This window comes from Perca fluviatilis, chromosome 12 (assembly GCF_010015445.1).
Source record: "Perca fluviatilis chromosome 12, GENO_Pfluv_1.0, whole genome shotgun sequence".
NCBI lineage: Eukaryota > Metazoa > Chordata > Actinopteri > Perciformes > Percidae > Perca > Perca fluviatilis.
In genome coordinates, this window is record NC_053123.1 from 595,194 (window position 1) to 604,913 (window position 9,720).

General features: G+C 40.4%; 1 long non-coding RNA gene across 1 annotated transcript; it reads right to left on the bottom strand.

The window, feature by feature from the left end:
* Window positions 1–7,875: 7,875 nt before the first annotated feature.
* On the bottom strand, window positions 7,876–9,196 carry LOC120570496. Its single transcript, XR_005641070.1, has 3 exons — window positions 9,153–9,196; window positions 8,085–8,218; window positions 7,876–7,918 (listed from the first exon to the last, which is right to left on the bottom strand). It is a non-coding gene; the product is annotated as an uncharacterized LOC120570496 (long non-coding RNA).
* Between the last annotated feature and the right edge of the window lie 524 nt (window positions 9,197–9,720).

The window sequence follows — 9,720 nt, forward strand, 5'->3', positions numbered from 1 at the left end:
AACACAAACAACTAAATCACTAGCTAACCTACTTTAACTGTGCAGGAACTATAGACCAATACAACAACAGGCTTAAATGAACTGACAACATAAGTTATATGACTTACAGTTCTCAAGGATGCACACACACAATCTCAACTGATTATCCTCCGGACAGCAGTCTCTCTTTCTTTTTTCTTTTCAGTCAGAGCTGCTTTGGTTTTATTTCTCTTTTTTTATTATTATTACTGATCCAGTTGGTAACTGTTGTTATGATGTATGTTGATAAAGATGAGACTTTATTGATCTGGTGGTGAAATTCACAAGCTACCTGCCAAGTCAAACTTCTAAAAGTAATGCAAAAGTAGTGTAAAGCATTACAATTCAGAGACAGTAATATTGTAATATAACTAATTACTCTGAAATGACAGTAACTAGTAATCGATAATGAACTGCATTTTGGAAGTAACTTGCCCAACACTCCTAGTTACTATCAATGAAATTATGAATACATTTTATACAACAAGACACTTTGTGATTGTGTTCATTTTGTGAAAACAAAAATATATTAATTGATTTCCTCCCTTCCTCTGGAAACTGCCTCCTGATTGCGGCCACAACACAAGCTGGTATTGCCTTCCTGATCTCCCTGCCCAGAAACCCATATGTCTATCGGACCACCTGCCTGTAGGCTGTGTATCGGAATTGCCTAGAGAATGATAGGGGTGCAATGTTGATATTGATAATCCTGTTAACATAGTAAATATGATCAAGAGTGATAGACTTATTTGATGTAACATTTTCAGTTATTCTATTCCATAAAGGTATGTATGCACATCAGAGTTTAAAAATCTGCTAATCCCTCAGCATCAATAATGCACATTAGATTAGATTAGATTATACTTTATTGTCATTGTGCAGAGTACAAGTACAAAGACAACAAAATGCAGTTTGCGTCCAACCAGAAGGGGAAAAAAAATAAAATATGTATAAGTGTAAGTAATGAACAACGTACAGATATGTGCAATGTAGTAGGAGTAACATAGAATATAGATATATGCAGGGTATTAACAATATATTATAAGAAAAACGGAATAAATATGGATATTCAGTATGAACCACAGACAGATATGTGCAGTGTGGTAACAGTACCATTGTAGTGCAGAAACGGTAACGTAAGAATAAGTGTACTGTATGTGCAGAAGAAATAGTATGAAGTGAAGTAGAATATGGCTATATATAAGTAGTTACAGTATGTACATTAATTATTTTGATACAATTTGTTATTCGTGTAGAAAACTGACGACTATAATAGAAGTGTATAATAATATAATAGTTTTATAAATTACTCTCATCTAAACATACACTGGTCTGTTGGCTTGGAGATGGCCATACTCCTGCCTGAAGTTGAGGTATACCTGCAGCGAGAACGGGTTGAGGCAGCAGGCATCAAAGCCGGGATGGAGCCTCAGGCAGGTAATGTCCGTGGCCGGGACTAAAGCCTCAACTAGTGCCCAGTAGGCATCCACCTCTCGACAACACATGCTGTCCACCGCCGACGCCATAGCCTCACAATGTCCGCACAAACACCTATCCAACAAAACAACTATGTGCTAGTGCTAACCTGCTTCTCTTAATACATCCATGGCTTGGATGGACTCCACAGTCCCTGTCTCAGCGTTAAAATCTTAGGTTGTAGAATATCACAAGACAAAACGTTGCTGGCTTAAATTAAGACAATCTACATGTATGGTTAATCTAAAACAAGGTCGCAAGTATGTTTGCTAAAGCAGATTTATTGTATAACACTGATGTACTAGCCTAGATGAACCAGCATTAGCCACCGTACTACACAGTAACTCACCAAGTCACTTGCCCTATTCGCCACTGGTTCGCAACTCTACTTCTCTCTTCTGCCCATTGTTCCTCCCCCTGATCTCCCCCTAATCTCCCCCTGACCTCTATCTCTTCTAGGAGGCTCATAATTAGGCCTGTGGGGCATCATAGGCACGCTCGCCAACGTTGGAGAGCTCGGTTTCTTCATCCCTGTCCATTGTAATTTGAGCATGAACTTGACCAGACTCCCTCGCGTTACGTCACTTCCTTTCAGTGATAGATAGATGCGGAAGTTATTTTATCACAGTTTTATCTGAAAATATCGTTTATGGCGGTTATATATTTCTCCAGTTTTGAAAATCTAGTTGTTTATCATTAATATACACTATGCTGTATAGGGGTGTTCAACCTGCACATAAGCAGCAGAGTAGGCTTCGTTGTACCAGTGAAATCAAGGCAGTAGTAGTAGATTCGATCACATCGCTCTAACCAATCCTTCTTCAGACTGATGTTGGCACCCCCCACTCAATTAGCATACAAGCGCAGGGAAAAATAAATGTGGAAATGTGGAAATACATAAATAAATAAATGTATAAATGTGGAAATACAGAAATAAATAAATGTAGAAATAAATATATAAATAAATAAATATATAAATACATAAATATATAAATAAATGTATAAATACATATAGAAATGCATAAATAAATACATGTAAAAATACAGAAATAGCCATTTATGTTACCAAAATGTATTTATTTTCACTATATTTCTGCATTTATTTATTTATTTCTACTTTATTTATTTATTTATTTATTTTTCCTTCTGTCATTTTTAGTCCTGATAAGGTCAGACATTGTGTCAACAATTTGTTGAGCATGCTATATGAGATGAAAAATATAGATTAACCACTCCATTTAGGTAACGACAGAGAATGTATGATCCTTGTATAGTCCTGCTCGTAGGGCATACACCCCTGGGAAGAGTGTTTGGCTGGTCAATGGTGGTCTTTGAGTCTCTGTCCCTGCTCCCGTGAACGTTGCCATTTCTCTGGTTTCAGTCGCTGAGAACAGCCCGCTGGAATTGGGGGCCCGGGGACTTCCCATAGGCCCTACACTCAACAAAGGTTTTATGACACAGGGGGTTTCAGTCTCTCTACAGAGAGTTTTTGTTTCAGTAACAGATCCATTTGAAAGATGCCTTTTCTTTGTCAGCTACTGTTCCGCTCATCTTTAGGAAAATGTTGGGGAGTGTTAGTGTTTTAATTTCATGGGCACTTATCCAGGCATTTTATAACATCTTGTATGTTTTGAATAGCCATTTTCATTGTACATACAGTATTTGCATCCCAATGAGACAGTTGCAGTGGTACAGGAATCTCTTTGGGATACCTCCTTGATATCTTCCTTTGCAAGGATGCAGGCATTATACCGGACAGCTGTGGTGATGAGGGAGCTCCAACCCTTATTCATGGTGATAAACTCTGGGTAGTAACAGAAAGAATATGGTCATGGATACACTCAACAGAAATTAGATTCATTAGACGTAGTCTATATCCACACTGTTCCACTTCCGGGATTGCTCCGTTGCCGCCGGAAATTCCACTGGATGTCCCTCTTTTCAGCCGGATGTCCATTACCTTACTCTTTCTTTGTGCTGGAATTTTAAACGCTGTTAGATTTGTGAGGACTATGGTTAACTGCTCCTCAGATCTCTGCAGGGTAAATTCAGACAGCTAGCTAGACTATCTGTCCAATCTGAGTTTCTGTTGCACGACTAAAACAAGTTTGAATGTACACATGTTCCACCAAAACAAGTTCCTTCCCGAGGACTGCCCAAGACTATTGTGATTGGTTTAAAGAAATGCCAATAAACCAGAGCACGTTTTTCTCCCATCCAGGAATGCTGTGTGGACTAGCCAGACCTTCCTCCGCAGCACTGTGGAGGAAGATATGCCGTTTCCTGTACATACAATATACAGAGCCCCTTTTCACAGTACTTCAGTAGCAATAGTGGTGTCAACAATAATCGATTCGGCAATGCATTGCAATGCGGGGCATGCACGATTCAGCATCGATGCGGCAAAATGCCATAATCGATTATGTCACTGTTTATTTTCTGGCCTTGAGTGGACAATAAAGTTGTGAAGTTTCTGGCCCGCACGGGCCAGTCACTGTGGCTCTGTCTGCTGCATCAGCACACGTCATACAGAGCGGCACGAAGCGTGTCAATGTTAACATTTCACCTCAGGTAATTTATAACCAATTAATTTGGACACAAGCGTTGCATTTTGGATTCTGAACAGCGATGCTCGCGCTGCGCGATCATTACACCCGCAGGGCTGAGGTGTGTGCGTTTCACGCAGCACATGTAGCTAACTGACTGGAAACGTTACCGGGGATTATTTACCGCCGATGGCGCAGATGAACTAACGCTACACTCGTTAGCCTACTGTAAGTAGCCTACAATAAACCCTCAATGATTACAGAGTCAATACTTATCAATACCCACCTACCTGTTGTACAGGCAGAAACCCATATTTCAGTCTGCTCTGTCTGGCTGTCCACTCTCGTCCACCGCGCTGTGCAAACACAGCTCTACTCTGAAAATAGCGACTTTACAAACAAGCTAAAATGAAAGATGTCAGTTTGTAGTCTAAGTGTTTATCTTAATTCGCAACCAATCTTGAACTTTGGACAAACTCTTGTAAACGTAGCTGCTGTCTAAAAGAGCCATCATCTCCGCTGGAGCGGTAAACCTATGGATGTATTTTAAGACCAAAACAAATACATGTGGCTACTTAATATGCACGTAAATGACGTGAATGTTGCCGGTTGTATTATTTAGCAACAACATTGTCTTATTTCAAATGAGGCCTACAGGAGGAATGCTAGCCTGCTTATCAGTCCATTCATCATCACAGCTGCTGTTTTCCACAACTTTTCACTTCAGGCTCTTGACAGTGAGATGTTTACCTGACGACAACAGGACTTTCTTTCTGTAAGCATTCTCCACCAATCAGGACACGGATTACGTTTCAGTAATCAAGACTTTAACCATCACTCCTCAGTGAATTGCCCCCTAATCTGAGATCATTTTCTAGTTAAGTAGCCTATCTAGTTATCATTATGGATTTTCCATGTTTTTAGGGATTTGCTTACACTAATACATGTAAAAAAATATAGCATTAATTTAGTAAGAAAGTGAAAATATCAAACAAGAAGATGCCTATTAGATATAATTTTATTTTCTTTATTTGAAAGTCCGGCCCCTGGAGTGTTTGCTTAAAATAATTCTGGCCCTTGGATAAATGTAGTTTATGACCCCTGGTCTAGCTTTACCGCTTATGGCACAACATCCAGTGGCAGTGGCTAGCTGGGTGGGTTATAACCATTTTCTGAAGCTTCATGGTAGGTGCGGCGTATATTTTCCTGCTTTTTTGTCCTTTGCCAATCACACCTATGATATTTCTTTCAGGGCCAGTAAAAATGTAGAAGGGGCCAGCAAAACTCTGATCTACAGGCCCCGGGGACCAGTAGGGATTTTTTTTTTTATGTTGAGACCTGCTCATGACTGATGAAAAATTTGCCTTGTGTGCGGTAGAATGTTGATGCATTGCAATGCATCGTAGAATCGAATTGAATTGAATCGTTACCTGGTGAATCGTAATCGAATCGAATTGTGAGGGCGGTGCCAATGCACACCCCTAAGCAGCAATGTCTAAAAATTCTACATTACATGTGCAAAGCCAAGTTATTGCACAGGGAATGACTTAAAGAGCAATGTGCAGGTTGGACACCCCTATACAGCATAGTGTATATTAATGATAAACAACTATATTTTCAAAACTGGAGGAATGTATAACCGCCATAAACGATATTTTGAGATAAAATTGTGATAAAATAACTTCTGCATCTATCTATCACTGACCGGAAGTGACGTAACGCGAGGGAGTCTGGTCAAGTTCATGCTCAAATTACAATGGACGTGGATGAAGAAACCGAGCTCTCCAACGTTGGCGAGCATACCTATGATGGCACACAGGCCTAATTATGAGCCTCCTAGAAGAGATAGAGGTCAGGGGGAGATTAGGGGGAGATCAGGGGGAGGAACAATGGGCAGAAGAGAGAAGTAGAGTTGCGAACCAGTGGCGAATAGGGCAAGTGACTTTGTGAGTTACTGTGTAGTATGGTGGCTAACTCTGGTTCATCTAGGCTAGTACATTGGTGTTATACAAAAAATCTGCTTTGGCAAACATACTTTCGACCATGTTTTAGATTAAATGTAGATTGTCTTAATTTAAGCCAGCAACGTTTTGTCTTGTGATATTCTACAACCTAAGATTTTAACGCTCAGACAGCTGTGGAGTCCATCAGAGCCATGGATGTATTAAGAGAAGCAGGTTAGCACTAGCACATAGTTGTTTTGTTGGATAGGTGTTTGTGCGGACATTGTGAGGCTATGGCGTCGGCGGTGGACAGCATGTGTTGTCGAGAGGTGGATGCCTACTGGGCACTAGTTGAGGGTTTAGTCCCGGCCACGGACATTACCTGCCTGAGGCTCCATCCCGGCTTTGATGCCTGCTGCCTCAACCCGTTCTCGCTGCAGGTATACCTCAACTTCAGGCAGGAGTATGGCCATCTCCAAGCCAACAGACCAGAGTATGTTTAGACGAGACTAATTTATAACACTATTATATTATTATACACTTCTATTATAGTCGTCAGTTTTCTAAACAAATAAACTGTATCAAAAATAATTAATGTACATACTGTAACTACTTATATATAGCCATATTCTACTGCTCTTCATACTATTCCTCCTGCACATACAGTACACTTATTCTTACGTTACCACACTGCACATATCTGTCTATATGGTTCATACTGAATATCCATATTTATTCCGTTTTTCTTATAATATATTCTGTTAATACCCTGCATATATATCTATATTCTTACTACTATGTTACTCCTACTACATTGCACATATCTGTACATGTTGTTCATTACTTACACTTACTTATACATATTTGATTTTGTTTCACTTCTGGTTGGACGCAAACTGCATTTTGTTGTCTTTGTACTTGTACTCTGCACAATGACAATAAAGTATAATCTAATCTAATGTGCATTATTGATGCTGAGGGATTAGCAGATTTTTAAACTCTGATGTGCATACATACCTTTATGGAATAGAATAACTGAAAATGTTACATCAAATAAGTCTATCACTCTTGATCATATTTACTATGTTAACAGGATTATCAATATCAACATTGCACCCCTATCATTCTCTAGGCAATTCCGATACACAGCCTACAGGCAGGTGGTCCGATAGACATATGGGTTTCTGGGCAGGGAGATCAGGAAGGCAATACCAGCTTGTGTTGTGGCCGCAATCAGGAGGCAGTTTCCAGAGAAAGGGAGGCAATCAATAAATATATTTTCTTTTCACAAAATGAACACAATCACAAAGTGTCTTGTTGTATAAAATGTATTCATAATTTAATTGATAGTAACTAGGAGTGTTGGGCAAGTTACTTCCAAAATGTAGTTCATTATAGATTACTAGTTATTGTAATTTCAGAGTAATTAGTTATATTACAGTCTCTGAATTGTAATGCTTTACACTACCTTTGCATTACTTTAGTTTGACTTTGCAGGTAGCTTGTGAATTTCACCACCAGATCAATAAAGTATCATCTTTGTCAACTTTAATACATCATAACAAGAGTTCTCTCAAGACACTTTACAAATAGAGTAGGTATAATTTACACTATAATTTGGAGATGTTACACTATAATTTACAGGGACCCAACAATTCTAGTAATTCCCCCAAGAGCAAGCATTCAGTGTGACAGTGGCGAGGAAAACCTCCCTCTCAGGAAGAAACCTGGGACAGACCCAGGCACTTGGTAGGTGGTGTCTGACGGTGCCGGTTGGGGGTGTGATGAACAGTGGCAATAATAGTCACAATAAAGATAATTGAACTACGAGCATAAATAGTAGTTGCAGTAGTTCATGGTGTAGCAGGACGTGCATAGCAGGACCACGGCGACAGCTGCAGCCATGATTTAGGGGCCACCCTAGTCCAAGGAAAACTGAAAGCGAAATAAATAAAAGAGTTGCACAACATCACATAGTCAGTGGTCACAACACATACAACCTAATACAGTCCAGTATGAAATGTCTTCTTCCTGCCATTAGAAGTAATTTGTAAATGTTTATGTGTCATATACAGCTAATGATAGATACAAGTTACACTACCTGATGAGCTTTGCAGACATCTGATGTTGCACTGTGACCCACGACGAAGCACTAATGGCCCAGGATCCTGTAGAGAGAAGCCCTCTGTCAGGTGCATCTATCCCTTCATTACTGGCTGCATGCTCTGCCAAAATCTGAAAAAATACAGAGGTTCAAAATCACTCACAAAAGACATAGCTACATGCCCACGAACCTGACTCAGTACCATAATAAAAAATAGAAAAAAAAACCAAAGCAGCTCTGACGTGTCAAAACCTCTAGTAATTACCAGAGAGTAGCCTACTGGGATACAAAATCGTGCGGGAGAATGGTCTGAATTGAAATGCAGGGGAAACTGGAGTTTTGGGCTAGCTAGCTGCCTGTCAACAGCTCATAGCTAGCTTAATAAAATGCGGGGGAAACGGGGTGTTTGTGCTAGCTAGCTGCATGCCAACAGCTCATAGCTAGCTTAATAAAATGCGGGGGAAACGGGGTGTTTGTGCTAGCTAGCTGCATGCCAACAGCTCATAGCTAGCTTAATAAAATGCGGGGGAAACGGGGATGTTTGGGCTAGCTAGCTGCCTGCCAACCACTCACAGCTAGCTTAATAAAATGCGGGAGAAACGGGGGTGTTTGTGCTAGCTAGCTGCATGCCAACAGCTCATAGCTAGCTTAATAAAATGCGGGAGAAACGGGGGTGTTTGGGCTAGCTAGCTGCCAACAGCTCATAGCTAGCTTAATGCAAACTGCATTGATTTCAAGGCAGACAATTACGAAAATCTGTTCTAAAGCTCAGTCTCTCCCTCTCTCTGTATACTGAAGCCCTGATGCTACGATTTTGCAGTCAGTGCATTTTTAATCCAGATGAGGGAATGATTTCAGACGCAATTTTAGCTACTCCTGTCATCAAGTCATCAGCTACCAAAAGTTTGCTAATGCAATAGCCAAGTTAACATGTATATTACTAGTTAGATGGTGGATTGCCCAATACATACACGCTCAAATCACTTCTTTATTCTGAAATTATTAGACTAAAACATTACGAAATCAGCCAAATTAAGAGTTACAAGAATTAAAAGTAAGACTTACTCTGCTAGGAGCTCTTTTTCGGTGCATGGAATTTCTGCAAGTGCTAGCACTCCAGTCCTGCCCGCGCCAGATTCAGGTGAAAGCCTTGATGGTGTTGGACTTGATTCCATCGAGTGCACCGAGGGAACAGCATCGGTAATAAGCCTCACATTGTCCTTACTCCAAAATCCCATCCGAGACTCCAACAAATCTCCAGGTCTATAACTCTCCGGAGTGAAATGAGCACCACAAACGACCGAGTGCGGTGACAGACGCGGCAGTGAAGTCTGCTCACTTCACCTGCACAAAACGCACCCAAAAACGTAAAACCTTGCTTTTCCTACAAGGAAAATGATGTACACGATTTCCTGACAGGCTGGACTTTGTGCAACCAGCACAAACACAATAATTTACCATTATGACTTACATAAACTTTCTCTATAGCTCACTCTCTCTCACCACTGTAGAGTGAGAAGAAACCTATTGTTCACCTCTGCCTACGTCATATGACGCGTTGCTAGCGGGAAAGGCTATTTCAGAGCCTAGCTTAAAAATGGGCACCCTTTCATCAAAGTTTCTGCTTTAGGGT